This window comes from Zootoca vivipara, chromosome 2 (genome assembly GCF_963506605.1).
Source record: "Zootoca vivipara chromosome 2, rZooViv1.1, whole genome shotgun sequence".
In the NCBI taxonomy this organism is placed as follows: Eukaryota; Metazoa; Chordata; class Lepidosauria; order Squamata; family Lacertidae; genus Zootoca; species Zootoca vivipara.
The window spans coordinates 48576440-48594062 of record NC_083277.1 but is presented as its reverse complement, the minus strand read 5'-3'; positions in this window follow the sequence as shown (position 1 = coordinate 48594062).

Below are 17623 nucleotides of genomic sequence, written 5' to 3'. Positions count from 1 at the left end.
CAGCAAGCCTTATCTCAATGACGGTGTTGAGCAGAATCTAACCTTGGTTTGACATTTTAAGAGAGTTTTTTTCTTCCTGAGAGAGGCAAAGTTAGGTTCATTTATTTTGAAATTTTCTCTTTTTTGAATGTGATTTCCTTCTGCACAAAGATCCTCTTGCTAAATCACGTCCCCTGCATGCAAAAGGGTGCTGCATGTTGGATCTCTGCATCCAGAATCTAAGTATACATGCATGCTGTCAGAAAATAATGTTGGCACACAATCATCCTTGGCACTGGTCACCTTTCAGGGAAGCAGGAGTGCATTCAGACTCTTCTTCCCTTCTTCCTTGTCCTTCCAGGAACTGATGGTTGGGGCTGTCAAAAGCTAAAGATAGGATTATTAATAAAAACAATTAATACATTCCAAAATTTAAAACCTGCAAACAGCTAAAAACACATCAGCATTCTACATATCTGGGTAGGCTTCTCTAACAAAAAATATTTGTAGCAGCCAACAAAAAGTGTACAGTAAGGATGCCTGCCTCATGTCAGGAGCAGAGCTGGATACTGCCTAATGCCAACGAAATGTGTAAATAAATGTGAAAATGCCACATGTATCAAAGAAGTGAATACAATGTTATGCTTAGTGTCTGGAAGGAGCAAAATCAGCAGGGTGAGTCAGCCCAGATGTGGTCTCTCACCTTGTGTTGCTTCCATTTATCCTACTGCTTCCAAAGTTTCCCCATTCAAAACTTCCTAAACCCACCCCTACTAACAGTGAGTTTTTATGTGCCTGGAACACATCAACATTGGCTAGGTTGGAGCTGAGAGAGTGTGTGACTGTATACATTGGCTTGTATACATTTTCTGTTTCCTTAAATGATACTCTTGCCCACTCAGCACACTGCATCAGACAAGGGATGGGTTGCTTTAATCTTACTCTTCCAGTCTTTCTGCTGAGATCATCATCTGTCTGTGTACTCACGCTCTGCAAAACAGTAGGTGGCCATGTCACTACATTTAATTTTCTTTCCATTTGGCAACAGCAACTCAGCAACAAAAGTAAGCCAAGATAAGTTGGTGGCAAGCTTTTTTCACCGCAGACATTGGGACGGGGGTGGCCAACGGAAACTCAGTCTTCACATTGTCATATCCATTCCCTGGCGGGTGAGTGGATAGAGTAGTGCAGGCATAGGCAAACTCGGCCTTCCAGATGTTTTGGAATACAATTCCCATCATCCCTGACCACTGGTTCTGTTAGCTAGGGATGATGGGAGCTGTAGTCCCAAAACATCTGGAGGGCCGTGTTTGCTTATGCCTGGAGTAGTGGTTAGAGAAGTCAGTGGGCCCTTGGATTCAACTACCAGTATTCTTTAGTGGTGGTTGAATGCGATTATGCTTCAGTGAAGCATGGCCAAGAAAAGAAAGTGTAGATGAATTAGAGCAAACTAGTACTATGATATTTCATACTTTTCTGGAGAGCTGTCCTCTCTATCTTGGAAACATCCTGATAGCAAATGGATGAGAAAACACAAAGAGGGCCACCTCTTCCCTGAAGGAGCGGAAGATTTCCCTGAAGGAATTTATGTTCTCACTTATGTGGAATGTTAGTGGAGCTACTTGAGCTTTAATTCCAATATAATGATGACTCGAGAGGAGGGGCAACACAGAAACCTCTAGGAGTGATGACATTTTTTCTGCCTTGAATGGGAGCATAAGAATATACCCACTTGGTGGTGTCCTAGTGTCCACTATATTGTGCTTCTGATGTATGTATGTATTGTGCTTCTGATGCCCAGGGTACTTTCTCTCTACAGCCAATACTTTACACCAGGCACCCCCAAACTCGGCCGTCCAGATGTTTTGGGACTGCAAATCCCATCATCCCTGACCACTCGTCCTGTTAGCTAGGGATGATGAGAGTTGTAGTCCCCAAACATCTGGAGGGCCGAGTTTGGGGGTGCCTGCTTTACAGCCTTCAACAACTTTCTCTGAGTTTGGCACCCAGTGCTGTACAGGTTTTTGGAAAGATCCTATGGTGGACCAACCCATTGGATCCACATTTGAAGTAGAACTTTGCAACCAATGTCCATGCAACTGGTTGCTGTTGACACCTGTCTGTCTAGAGAGACAATGGAGTGTGCCTCCAGGGGTGAAGTTAAACCGCTGTGTCAGCAGCACCGAAGCAGTGACCTCTTCAGAGTGCAAGCCTGGGAAGAATGTATGGAGGTCCTGGGCTGCCCATACAAGACTCCCCTCTTGGCCTCACTGATGTGTTCCAAGCAAAAGCAGAGCAACACGTTTGGCACCAACTTGGCTGCAGGAGTTGCTGAAAGAAGACATACAGTCATACCTCGACAACCGAAAACTTCGACTTCTGAAGGCAAAGACAGCGCACTTCGACAACTGAAAACCTCGACTTACGAAGATGGCCGCGGAACGGATCGTCTTCGTAAGTCGAGGTACTACTGTACACTGTCCAACAATCTTAGGGACTCCACTCCAGATTTATGTAGGGTTTTGTTCTCTCAAAGTTATCCTGGGAGGCAGCAGAGGTTTAGGATCAAATTTTCCTTCTCCTAGGTGGTCTGCCTTCCCAGGTTTATGAGCCCCATTTGCCCTTCACCTTCCTCTACAGCATGTGCAGAAACCACCTTCTTGACCATTGGAACCACTATTGGTCTCGTCCTCTCAATCCATTGAAGTCCAAAACTCACTGAGGGTTTGAGACCCATTGGCTACACTCACCCATGAGATTTGGCCTGCAGGTGCTACCTACTGCTTTCTATACACATTCTTGAGGTCGATTTGGTATTTCTAATTTGACACACGCTGCCTGCAATGTCAGACCCTCCCTATGTGGGAACAACCTGCCATTATAAGCTGACTTTGTTGTGGCAAACCTTCCCTTGCTCTCTCATATAATGTTGTAAGTCCCCTCTCCTCTTCCTATTTATTTGCATCTTTTTATAGCTATGATTTTGGGCTGGGTGGAAGGATATTTGCCTACAGGTCTTTAGTCATGAAATGATTCAGATACGCTCCCTTGGTCTCTAATGAAGAGGTCTGTGAATCTGAGCAGAGAGTGCACACAAAGTTCCTAACAATGTCAATCAATTAAGGGCGATTATGCTGAATAAGAAATCATCCGGAAGAATTTCGCAAAGGAGAGTTTGGCATGCATTCCTTCATGATCAAACACGTTTATAGTACCACATAAATCATGATGTTTGAGAAGATAGTGGCCACTGATGTAACTAAACACATAATTAATTTTATACTGTCCAGTTCACTTGTTCCTAGAGGAAGAAATTACCATTCTGCCCCAGCAAGACGGGTCCTTGTGAGTCAGTGACAAAATGACAAACTAGCATTTTGATTTGAAGCCAAGTGTCCTCTAAGCATAAATTTCTCCAGAGGGCTTGTAGTGACTGTCTTAATTACTATAGGTCAAGAAACACAGTTATTAAGCTCAGTTTGGATCTATCAAGATTTGCCTCATGCATGCAGCTGCCCAATGCTTAATATTATTTCGATCATGTAATTTCGATAACTTATTCCCTCCTAGAAACATTAAGAAGGCTGCTTCTTTTAGCTAAGGAGGAGCAATTAAAAATCAAGGAAAAGTAAATCAAATTAGTCTAATGAATGAGGAGATATTTCCTCTTCTGTTCATCTCTATACAGTTCCTTAGAAAGGGGAGATATCAAGTAACTAGGAGAAATTAAAGTACTAACGTTTTGGCTATGATCCACTACATAGTTAGGCCGTAGAGATTTAAGCATGCTCCTCTCTGTTGTAGTCCATGAAAGGTCTTCATTTTTGTGACCAATAAGGCTCCCTTCACATGTTAGCCATTACTAAAATGCACCCCACTGTTCTCAAGAGGATTTATTCACATGTAAGTGCGCACAGGGTTGCTGTCTTAGACTGCAATCCTATAAACACAAATCCGGGAGTAAGTTTTGCTAGAAATGGGACTCACTTCTGAGTAAACAGGCTTCGGATTGCACTGCATATTTGGAAAATGGCTTTTTTCAGAGGGAACTCACAGGAACTCAGTTCTGGCACCTCTCATGTGAGTGCCGTTGCCATTCTAAAAGAACAAGAAAGGTGTTCAAGATGAGTTCCAGCACCTTTATTTCTAGAAAAATAGCAGTGGGAAATAGTGTGTGCCAACTTGCCATAGCTTTTATCAAGTTTACCCTCACTTTGTAAAATCTCCCATTAAGAGAATTTCAGGTGTGTCTTACAACTTTTTTGCAAAAAAGCAAAAAGATTAGCGTCCCCCCATTTCTAACATCTTGAAACCCCTAGACTCCCAGCCTCCATTCGCCTTCTATTCTTCAAAACTGCACTGTTGACTGCTTTAGGTTTGCTTGCTTGCTTGCTTTTTTAAGGTAATATATAAAAAAGCAGGTAAGCATATATAAAAAAAACAGGTTTTTTAAGGTAATATATAAAAAACCTAGACAGCATCTTAAAAAGCAGAGACATCACCTTGCCGACAAAGGTCCGTATAGTTAAAGCTATGGTTTTCCCAGTAGTGATGTATGGAAGTGAGAGCTGGACCATAAAGAAGGCTGATCGCCAAAGAATTGATGCTTTTGAATTATGGTGCTGGAGGAGACTCTTGAGAGTCCCATGGACTGCAAGAAGATCAAACCTATCCATTCTGAAGGAAATCAGCCCTGAGTGCTCACTGGAAGGACAGATCGTGAAGCTGAGGCTCCAATACTTTGGCCACCTCATGAGAAGAGAAGACTCCCTAGAAAAGACCCTAGAAAAGACCCTTCCTAGAAAAGACCCTGTTGGGAAAGATGGAGGGCACTAGGAGAAGGGGATGACAGAAGATAAGATGGTTGGACTATGTTCTCAAAGCTACGAACATGAGTCTGACCAAACTCTTTGCGGGAGGCAGTGCAAGACAGGAGTGCCTGGCGTGCTCTGGGCCATGGGGTCACGAAGAGTCGGACACGACTAAATGACTAAACAACAACAAATAAAAAAGCAACAAAGTAATAAGCACTTATTTACAAAGATGTCTTTAATTAATACAGTATTTTCTTTTCCCAATTGCTTGTGGTGTGTATAAAGTTCTTATTCATGCCCCGAAACTGGTGAATGCAGCTGTTACAGCCCCACTGTGTAGTATAATATCACACTCTCTGAGGTGTTATCTAATGGGGCATGCAAAGTTTGAGACCCAAAGGCAAAGGCCACTCTGGAAAATTGAATCCTGTTGCGTACATCTTAAGCAATGGAATTTTTTGTGTGTTTAGTCACTTACCAAGCCTAGAAATGTTCACGCAAATAATTAAGATCTTGGAGTATGACCAAACAACCCCTACTGACAAGACATATTAACTTCTAGTTTCTCTGCCCAGGCCTCCTCTATTCCATCCTCTTCCTCTAAGGCTGTTTTGGACACATTTAGCACCACCATCATCTTATGACTCACAAATAACTTTCCAAATTACCTCACAATAATAAGAAGATGAATTTGTGATTAACCCCACATATTCTGATAAACATGGCAGACACATTGTAGTCTGAGAATCTATAGAAAACATATTCCCCCCCAAAAAAAAAAAAAAATTCTAACATGCAGCTAAGTTCGATAAGCTTTTCCAGAGAAGAACATTTTACTTTTCTTCTCAATGGCCTGAGCCGATGCATGTTTACTCAGAATTAAGTCCAACCACTATTCATTGGGGTTTACTCCCAAGCAAGTAGCTATGGGTGGGATTCTGACTTTTAATATCCATGGTTGTCAGTGGAGAGAGAATTCCATAAGGTCAAAGCACCATCTGAAAAGCCTGCTTCTATCCTTTTTAGAAGATAGGTTTCTTACATGGGATTCTGAACAACCTCTTATCTATTTTTATGTATTTATTTAAGGCATTTGTGCACTTCCCCCAACCCACTCAACATCTTGATTGCTGATTATTTCAAATGACAGGAAGACTCATAAAGGGGAAAATGTTTCTTCCTGTAGACTGGATTTAAAAGTGAAAATCAGCAACCTGAAATGTACTCAGAAGCCAGTCAGTAGTCAGTTCAAATTTCAGAATTAATGCTAAGAATGGCAACCTTGACCTAGAATCCTGATTGGGAAGGGAAAGGGAGTTAATAAAAGTCCTGTTCCAGGCTAGAATTATGTCCTGCTTTAAGTGTCTGGAATGGTAGCAGACATGCTATGGTACCACTCATGTTGTGGTTTTCGAATTTTCAGAGCCAAGAGGTGGCAATGTCATCACCCAAGATGGTGGTCTAATTTGAATTACCAAATTCCAACCCATAGGAATTTTAAATCAAAAAGCTAGTGTGAAACTGAAAGGCAGTCTGAAATATAACTAAGAAGCAGAAAGGCAGTGCTGCAGAGTTCTCAAAGACTGAAGGAGAAAAGATGACTCCACAACAGGACCGACTGGAGACAATGAAGTTCTCACTCACAAGGCCACCAAAACAGATAACGAGAAGCAAGGAGGAAAAGGAGGCAATGGCCAAGGTAGCTAGCCAGTGACTAATGCTTAGAAAAGAATTTAGGGGGAAATGAACTCTGGCCCAAGGACAGGAATGGAAGGAGATAATGAGCAGAAGACCTAGTTCTCACAGACCGGTGAGGAGAAAAGCTGTGTATGGGCATTATCACTCCGGCCTAAGGGCCTGGCTTGAATAAGCAAAATAATACAAAATAATTATGCGCACATGGAAAACTAAATGTCAAGGACAAAACATCTAGCTTTGTATATTCAGGGATTTACAACAATTATAGAGGATCATTCAGCCATACAAGTACTCACCTGGCATCTGAAATGACATTGTTCCAGCTCAGCCTTCTCCCTGACGTGCTATGTATGCTTTTGTGTGCATCATTCCATCAAGTCAGTCTCCCTTTGCTGTCTGATATTGTTGCATTGAGTCACCTTTGCTTAGTAATAGGACCTTACAGTAGCAGAAGCAAGAAGGAGAAACAAAAGGAGATTGGAGCTGATCTGATGGTGGAGAGACTTCAACATTTTCATTCATGCCCTTAGGAATCTAGCACAAAGTGGCAAATTTTACAGATTACCACAACGGTTAAAAGCAGCAAATTCTGTGAATAATCATAAACTTGTACCATTTCAGGATGGATGAAATAATATTATTTAGAATTAGAAGGAATGCCATTTAGATTTTAAAAACCAAGAAATACTGAAGAGGCTATGGTGTGTATTTTTTTTACAAGCAAAACAGAGCCCAGAATTGGTTTTCTATTAGTAGGAAGGAGAGTGTGTGTTTGGTCTGTGACAATTCCTGAAAAGCTTTACGTCTTTGCTTATACCACTTTCTGTTGCTAGGCAACACTGGGTTATTGATTTTTGTAAGCAAGAATTCATGCCCAGCCTCTGGAGGCTCTTGTTGAAAAGGTGATTGAATGTTACTGCATCTATCAGGCGTGGTATGTAATCATACCCAAAGGTGACTCGGGTGTTTTGATATAAAAAATCTACTATAAGTAAAATAATAAATATCTGTCTGACATTAAACAGAAGTGTCAGGTTCTGCTAAGGAATTATTTCTAGGACATTAGCATTCCATGTACTCTGTCAAATATGTTCACATGAATTAATGACCAAAATAATTAGTCAAAATACCAAGAAGGAATAGCAGTTCACAGGAGAGGCAATATACCATTATTATTTTTTTGCTCTGGAAATCTTCAGCATAGTTCTTAGTGGACACAATCCATAATTCATTAACCTACAGAGTTGTCCTATTAGAGTCAAAGGAATTAATATAAAGGCTCCGGACTGAAATCTTTCGGCAAATAGTCGCATGTTAACAAGAGGGAGCAGCTTAAATCTTCCTATGCAGATGCATATATTTAGAATTAAGCCTGGCCTTTCCTGCATGTTTCCACCTCTGTTCATAAAATCATTGTGCAGTGGAAAGACCACAGGCTGATGCTTTTCAATGTCCCACAAGAAAATAATGATTAAACCTCTATTTCAGATGGTAGCATGAGTTGAGGCAATCCTAAACCCTCCTGGAAAAAACACGGGCTGGTCTTCAAACTCTTGTCCTCTGGAATTTGAATTAGCAAAAGTGCAATCCAATCCAGATGTAGCACCACACACTCTTGCAAATCCTCATAGATATTGCTGAACTAAGGGTCCCATTTATTTTACTTCCTGGAAATATTTATGGAACTTAAACTGATAGAAATCCATGTGGAAATAACAAGCTGGCATAAATTCTCCAGCTGTTGCTGACATCCCTAGAGCACTGACCTAGGGGGGGGGCACCACTTTACCGCAATAGCCACATTTGAAATTACTACATTTGATATCACCCATCCAGAGTGAGGGGGGGGCAAAAACATTCACACACCTTTGTGCCATGGTAATAATAATATAATAATAGTTTATTATTTATACCCCGCCCATCTGGCTTGGTTTCCCCAGCCACTCTGGGCGGCATCCAACAGAAAAATGAAATAAAATAATCTATTAAACATTAAAAGCCTCCCTAAACATGGCTGCCTTCAGATGTCTTCTAAAAATCTGGTAGCTGTTTTTCTCTTTGACATCTGATGGAAGGGCGTTCCACAGGGCGGGCGCCACCACCGAGAAGGCCCTCTGCCTGGTGTGAGAAGGATGGGAAGCTACTCCCGTGTTTGATCTGTAGCAGCGGCATATCACCACACACATATACACCACACACTCCAAAGACTGATTTTTTAAGTCTCCCTTGGTTTGCGCCCCTGGTGGGGGCCAATTTTGCTAACCCTAGATACATCTCCGCAGAAAGACCATTTGGTCAGCTGTGGGGAAAGAAGACAGTTTGGTGAGCAGAGACGCTTTACATTTTTATGCATTTAGGATGATATCATCCATCATCCAAGAACTGGGAGGGCAGATTCTCATGATTTACAGTAGGGTTGCCACATTTCAAAAAGTGAAAACCAGGACACCCCAAAAGTCATTGAGGTTTTTTTTAGGAAACCATTTTCAATTGACTTGTCAATGGTTCGATCCAGGACAAGGCACCACCTTTCAGAAATCCTCTCTGCCCCAGATGTCAATTCCACCTTTGAAATCCCAGTAATGTCTGGGAAAATCCAGAAGCATGGCAGCCATTCTAGTGTGGTTTACTTTGTTAGCTTTTGTGCCACAAGATTTGACTCTAGGGAGAAACACGTCCTGATCCTCCGATATGCTCTTCCTTTGATTAGTCACTATGCATTATTTTAATCCAGTGTGCATGATTTGCTCTTGAGTTCTTAAAGCAATCCCTCCACAAAATCTTCATTTTGTAATGTTAATGATATTTAACTTAAATACCTGAGCACAATTGTCAAACAGGAGCACAGAAGCATGAGGGGAGTTATACTGCTTGTTTGTGCCTAGATCTTAGTTTCAGAGCTCCCACTTAGGATACATTTAATTGAAAATGTCCCTTGTTAGATTAGTACATCAGAGGCATTCAAAGACACCCCCAATTAGCATCAGAATTAACATAAACATGCAAATTAACACAAAGCAAACAGAATCCTCTTATTTTCTTAGCATGTTACCCCTGAAAGTAAGCCATTCAAATCAAGGATATAAATTCCCAAATTAATCTGCATTTTTTTCCTTGGTACTTTTATCTTTTTATTATTATTATTAGAATCTTTGTTATATGTGAATTGAATAGAACGATGTGCTTATCTCTGAGCAGGGAATATGTGGTGAAGGGGTTTCTTCCTTTGGAGGGACTAAATGGATGTGGAACAACAGCACTCAATGGTTCCTGTGGAGAGGAGGGGAGGGGCACGTCTTAGAGAGCAGCGTCATCACCAAAAGGAGGCAGAGAGAAAAACAGCAACACCCTCCATGGCACATTAACCAGAAAGGTTTGAAGAACTAAGACTCTGTGACGTGTCACAACACCCTGTCCATACTGTGTTTTGTGCAGATGCCAGAAATGGTTGAGACTCCAGATAAACCATGTATCCAGTGGGTGTTCAGTCTGCCTACATTGCTAAGAAAAACAAAAGGTGTATGTCTTGAGAAGTGGACGCTGCTTGACTTAGACAATGCTCAGTTTAGCTTTAACGCCTTGTTTACATTAAGAGGCTTTACAAAACAGCGTGGCAAAACTGCCTGCTGTTTGTGGGCTGGTGAACTTCTAAACAGAACAGCAGTTCCACCAGAAAGCAATTCAATAAGTGGGGCAGTGTTGCCCGATGGGGTGTCCATGTTCAATGTTCCAGCCAGCTAGCCATCTTCTCCACCTAAACAATCCATTCCACCCCCCTCTCCCAATATTCCATTTCTCCTGTTCCTCAGAAAGCCAGTCTGCATTCCATGTTGGTCTTCATTGGGCTATAATGGGGAAGGGGCTTCCACTTGCATCTGGAAGCAGGTTTGATTGTGTCTATATACACTTTTTGTTTTGCTTTGTTTCTTACTGTACTGCAGTACATTAAATTAAAAAAATCTTCCATGTTCTCTCAAATGATATTGAAATAGATCCAACGAAAGATGTCCCCCTAGTGTTGCCTGATAAATATATGTTTATAATCCTCTAGAATCGACAAGGAAGTCACTGTGAGCTGAATTGTTCAGCTAAAATATTTTGGTTTCCTTCATTCTGTATTACACTAAATGTCAAATGGATAACTTGTCATAAGACGCTCTTTCCACAAAAGGAGATTCAACAAAATAAGACAGAAACAAATGCAAATATGAAATTATGTGCCTTCTAGCCATATGTAACCTTTATTTAGTCCTTTAGCTTCTCCAAATGACCCTGTGATATTTTCTGCTGTTTCATCATCTCTTGTTTGTACCAAGGCAACCACATAACTCAGGCTTCATCGAGGAAATTGGCATAATTTAGTTTAGCACGTTAAAAGTGGCATCTTAACCTTTCTACAGCCACTCCTGCCCCATTATTGGAAATAATTTCAGAATAAGATAAAACGACTGACCAGGAGTTTAAATAATCCCATGTGAAGAATGCTGGACATGAAGCCTCTAATTTCTACCCCCTCAAGGATATATTCTGCAGTGAGTTTCAGATATGATGGTGCGCCTGCTCACCTGAAAATGCTGGCAAAAGGAACCTTTAGTTCTGTAGCAGGTGTTGGGAACCTTTGTCTCTCCAGATGTTGCTGAAGAAAAACTCCCATCAACACCAGCAAGCATGGTCAATGGCCAGGGATAAGAGTTGTCCCCCAAGCCAGATGCAAAGGACAAGGCTTCTCCACCAATAATGCCACAAAATGACTTTTCTCCTTACCTGCGCAACAGGTTGCAACTAGGGCTAGGCGATTGGCGATACATCGATATATCATCCAAAACCTGTTTGAAGTTCACATTGTGATAATTGTTCCATAATATTTGAGCTGGCAATATATTGTGAATCCCAATGTGTGTAAGGGCTAGGCAATATCTGGTTTTCCAACATCGCGATAGCTCACCAGCTAAATGTTATCACCAGCTAAACATTACAATGTTATCACCAGCTAAATCTCACAATATCACAGTATTGCTAAACATTGCAATCTACCGCAATGTCTGAAACAAGGATGGAACTATACAGAGGCGAGCAGGACATCTCATCCATGCATTGGAACTTTCCATTACTGGTATGGCAGTCATGTTATACATGAGGAAATGATGTAACTCAAAGTGAAATACTTGGCATCTCAAATCAAGGATGGTTTTTTTAATAGGCAAAGACTGGACAATAATTCTTTTTAAAACAATGTAAATGTGTTTTCATTATGTTTGGCACTTATAGATGTTTATATTACGTTCTGATCAACTAGCCCCCACGATGACAAAATGCCTTCTGGGAAAGCAAAAAAGCTTTTTCAAGTGACATGTGGCGTACTTTTACAGCATAAGTGGATGCTACAGCTGCATCGTGCCACGGGGTAAGTAAGAGAATTCCTCTAGTATAACAGTACTCAAAGACATCTGATTGTGTTTAATACAGCAATACTATTCTCCTGGTCTTAGGGCAAATTTAAACAGGACAGCTTCCACTCAGAGGCAAAAGAAAACCACTTGTTTGTGTTGACACTCCACAGTGGTGGGGATGTCTAAAAGGCACTGTGCCAGCCAATGTGTTCACAAAATCATGTATCCCAGATAATGCATACATTTGGGTATGGACATTTTGGGTACTAACATTTTTAACATCATTCTCATTGCATGAAGCACTACTGCATGGCTGAATGTTGTTGTTTTTAAAATCATCAACAAATATCATTATTTATTCAATCCTTTCCCATCCATGAATGGAATACTCCTCAGGCACTGCATGTTTTAAAAGAATAAGCAATACAAGGAAGGCACCAGAAAGCAGAGGAGCACAAAACGGGCCAAGCTGGTGCCATTCTCACCGAGGAAAGAGGAAAAAATACGCATTTAAAAGGTCTGAGATAAATAAACTGAACTTTTTTTACTGGTCGCAACTGGTAAGAAATTAACACAACCACCATACGAAATCACTCTAAAAGAGCCACAAAGCAGGTTAATTATGTAATTTCAAGGTGATTTATAAAGTGTTCCACTTCCACTGCCAAAGGAAGTGAGCTATGCCAATAACAAGTCTAACGAGCAAGATGATTCTATAATAGCAAAACAAATTATGAAGACTTCTATCATGGGCTGGTTCTTTGGCCCATTTTGCTAAATAAAACACAGTTGGGTTAAACTCCACTCCAAAGTTCTATACTGGGTTAATTTCCCTTACATAAATGAAATACTACAATTAGATGCACATCTCTCCCTCTGCAGATATGGTACATCTAAAGACCTTCTCTGTCTCCAAGTACCGAATCCAAACTCTTTGAATTCAGACTTTGAAGAGAGAGGGGTTTTGTCCCCACCCCCTTCTCCACTGAGATTGTAAAATGAATATTTAAGATATGATGTACCTATCTCTAACTACAGAGGCTATGACTGTTCAGTGTTTCGGACAGCCCAGGAACACATACCAGAACCCAGGAAAAAGCATTTAGGAGCCATTTTCATTGGGAAAGTGGAGGGCAGGAAAATGCTCAAGTGCCTCTCCTCGAGACCACTCAAAACTGCAGCTTCTGAAGCAGTAGTGTAGCAAGGTGGGGGTGGTGGGAGCGGTGCGCCCTGGGCTCCACTCTGGGGGGGGGGCTCCAGTCAGGGCGCCCCTCCCCGCCCCTCGCCCCTCGTCTCCGCCTGCGTGCGGTGCTGGCTGCCCTGCGAGTGGCAGCCTGTTATGGGCCGCTGTGTGTAAGCAGTGGCCCGTGGGGCCGCCATGCACCAGCAGCAGTGCATACTGACTGCACCTGTGCAGCATCCCGGTGCATATGGAGTGCGCACATGCCAGGATGCTACACATGCACAATCAGTATGTGCTGCTGCTGGTGCACGGCGGCACCACAGGCCACTGTGTGCGAGTGGCAGCCGGGCTGGCGCTGCTGCTCCCGCAGCAAACTTATGCAGGAGCAGCGGCGCCAGCCTGGACGGACCGCGCATGCGTCATGATGCCCCGCCCCCAGGGGGGCGCCTCCACCTTTGCCACCCTGGGCAGCAAAGCAGCAAGCTTCACCACTGTTCTGAAGATAATTCCTCATTTAAAAAAAGAAAAACACAACCACAACTCCGTTCCATGTACTCACATGTTACATATATTTACATGTAATGCATAGTTCGCCCTGAGCTGCTCTTCAGGACTTGATTTTCTAAAAAACAGTTCAATGTAATTGCTTTTCCCTCAGGCAGGTTCTTTCTTTTTATGTAATCACAGCTTCTAAGCAGGGATTTTGTACTGAAAAAAAGCAAATTATTCTGACAACGGTCATTTTACCTTTAAACAATCTGGATCTGTTGTCTGTCTAAAACACAATATATGTTTGGATGTGCTGTAATGATACCTGACAGTGAACTGGAAAGGGGAAATTATAAAGGAAAAAAAATGTTTTCTACAGAGTGGGGCAGGGTAGCAGTACACATTTAGCAATGTTCCTTCTTATTTCAAACAGGTGTTTTCTATCTAAAACTAATCCTCTAGTGCTTGGGAGCAACTGATCTGAAACTTGCACATATGAGAGAGGTGCTACTCCTGGATAAGAACCCTGTAAAGTTGCAAGGGAGTTTTCTCCTAAGCACCTTTACATTTGATTTTGTGTGTGTGTGTTGGGAAAGCTGAAAGAGATTCACTTTTCAGGTAAAATACTTAGCTCTGATTACAAGCTTGACCTGTCAATCATAAAGGAGTCCACCTTCTCCTTTCTCTAATGTTTGCTCTCCATCACTCCACCCTGGTGTCATTCCTTATAATATGGTAAACTTAGAGACATTACTTTTAGTGGACACTTGTTTACAGCATTTTTTTAAAAAAAATTCTGGATTGCCAAGGCACTTTGGGGTCCCTGCTCTGAAACATAAAGATCCTGTTCACTGGCGGAAGAGGAGTGGGAGGGGAGCGCACCGCCCCCTGCAGCATGATCCCAGTGGGGTGCCATCGCAGGCGCCTCCCGCCTGCACTGGGTGCCACGCCCCTGCAGGTGGCATGCCACACCCCCAGGACATGTGCCAGCCCCTCCCCCGCCTGCTCTCCGCCCCCCCCCCCCCGGTGGCAGAGCATAAAGCTCCGCCACTGATCCTGTTTCACCTCTGACAAGCACAAAATCCCTTCAAGGTACCCACTTCAGTTGAAATCTGTTCCTCGTTTTCATGAGAGTGGAAATGTTTGCAGTAAAATGTTGTTGTTGTTATTGTTATTGTTATTGTTATTGTTATTATTTGGATTTCCAGGACCTAGACATTTAAGCCAGCAACCCAAACCATCTTATTTGGGTATGGAGAAACTTAGACATTCTGAGATATTTGGTCAATGAAAAAGTAGGCTATAGTCCTCAATTTGCCAAGCCTGCTCTTGCATATTTGCCAATGACAAGACAGCATTGTAAATGTCAAGGTCAGGATGATGATGATTCAGACTGACATATTACATGCACATCCCAGGAAAATTAGATGGCTCTGAAGACGAATATTACTGCAGAAGCCATTCCCCCCACATTAGAGTTCACTAGTGAATTGATCTCCTTTGAGGAAACTCAGTCCTGCGTCAATAGCAATATTGCCACAATGTACACGATGCCGTACCTAGCAAAGCAGAGAAGCCGCCCTCAAACCACAAAATATTATCAACAGAAAAAGGAAACAATACGTTTTAGAGTAGGGCCTGCACATGGAAATCTAATAAATCACCATCATTGTCTCTTTCTGTGTGCTTTGCTACCTTATAGCCATGTGTAAACTAGCATACTCTAGCTGAAGATGTTGACTGTGTAAGAAACAGGTGATAAATCCATGGAACTGACTGACATGGGCTATCATTCTCATCAACGCCTTTTCACTTTATTCAGGAACAACTTGAAAAGATAAACTGAAACCTCTGCTCTGAGGTAATGGCATGGTGCTTTATGTTCTGGTCTGTTGGTTGAGTTTATATTCTTTGTCCATTTTCTACTCTTTGTACTATCTCCAATGACGGAGGCAGGAAGCCTCTGAATACCAGTTGCTGTGAATCACAAGGTTTGGCTTGCAGGCTTCCCAGAGGCATCTGGCTAGCCACTATGAAAACAGGACATGGAACTAGATGGGCCTTTGGTCTGATCCAGCAGGACTGTTCGTCTGTTTTATTTTTGTAAGCCACTTAAGAAACACTGAAATATTTATAAAACATCTAAGCTACATTAAATCAGATCCAGAGGAACTTCCCCCAATGAATGTATTATTAGAGACGTCTGGGCTCACTTCTTTCTAGCTTTAAAATATATTGCCATCTCTTAAACTGATTTGTAATTATTTTTCTTCTTCAAGAAGCCTTTTTGTAAATTACCAGGCAAGGCCATCAAAAGATGAATACATTAACATAACTGTCTTTTACTGCCACAAAGTAAGGATATTTAGATAAATGGATCTTGCTTGGTTAATTTTACATTAATTTGATTGTAATGTGAAGCATTGATTATTATAGCATTACTAGATCCCGTATATGTATCTTCCCCCGTTCCTCCCTTTTTTTACCTGCTATAGATAACATTAAATCTTGAAGATAGCTGTTGGTGCATTACAAATTGCACAATGTTTGCAGTGCAAGCAACTATAATAATCTTGCAGTGTGTGATTCACATGTTTATTATTATTGTTGTTGTTTAGTCATTCATTCATGTCCGACTCTTCGTGACCCCATGGACCAGAGCACGCCAGGCACTCCTGTCTTCCACTGCCTCCCGGCAGCTTGGTCAGACTCATGTTGGTGGCTTCAAGAACACTATCCAACCATCTCGTCCTCTGTTGTCCCCTTCTCCTTGTGCCCTCAATCTTTCCCAACATCAGGGTCTTTTCCAGGGAGTCTTCTCTTCTCATGAGGTGGCCAAAGTATTGGAGCCTCAGCTTCAGGATCTGTCCTTCCATTGAGCACTCAGGGCTGATTTCCTTCAGGGTGGATAGGTTTGATCTTCTTGCAGTCCATGGGGCTCTCAAGAGTCTCCTCCAGCAGTATGTTTATTATAGTTGGTCTATATCCTGGAAGCAAATTGAATTTGTCCTTTGGTGTTCCACAACTATGATAGGAGCCTGAAAATAACAGGCCTATTGCTTTCATTAAATGTAATTTAAATCATGGGCAGGGGAAATGCTATATTGCTCTGCCTCCAAGAGTTTCAAACCTGGTGTGTGTCAACAATGCAGAAGCAGCCTAGGAGAAAGTGCCATGAGAAAATACAGGCCTATGTATTATTGAACATCCCAGTCTACTTCTGTACAAACAGCATCCACCAATGCATGACATTATCAAGATATGAAGCAATGTTAAGCAATGTCTTAACCTCAATGTGGATAATTATCAACCCTTTGTCAACATATGAGTGGAGTGAAGGTAAATACCATATAGTGCCCGTTTTTCCTTATAGAAGCACCACAAATGTCACTTTTTTAATTCTATGGCCTGTTTGTGTTTAGCTCTGCATGCCTATATTAGACAGCTTCGTGTAAAATATAGCCATTGTAACAAAATGAATGACAGGGTATGGGATTCAAATGAAAAGTCCTGTTACAAAGGTACGACCGTTCAGTCAAATTGCATTCTTGGATCATTGATTTTATTGTTTTTATTTATTCAATTTATATACCATCCTTTAGTCAAAGATCCCAGGGTGGTGTACAGAATTAAGAATAATAATTTATGCAGTGTAATAATAAAAACATAATTCACAGCATACAGAGAGTAATAATAAAATATCATAATAACAGTCCCCACATATACATTCAACAGGCCATAGATTATTTAATGACCAAAGGCCTGAGTAAAGAGAAAAGTTTTCACTTGGCACCTAAAGATATGTAATGATGGTGCCAGGTGAGCTTTTCTGGGGAGAGCATTCCACAGATGGGGAGCCACCACAGAAAAGGCCTGTTCCCTTATTGCCAACTTCTGAACCTCTCAGGGTCCTGAGTCAACCACCTTGGCATAGATATTGTGGTCCCCCAGAACCAGCAGTCTGGGGAAATACTGAGACATAAAACGAGAAAAAAATAAGAAATGGGGGGATATCAGAATACGGAGTGGAAAAGAAAGTAACAAAATAAACCAAGGTAGGGGTGGAAGTG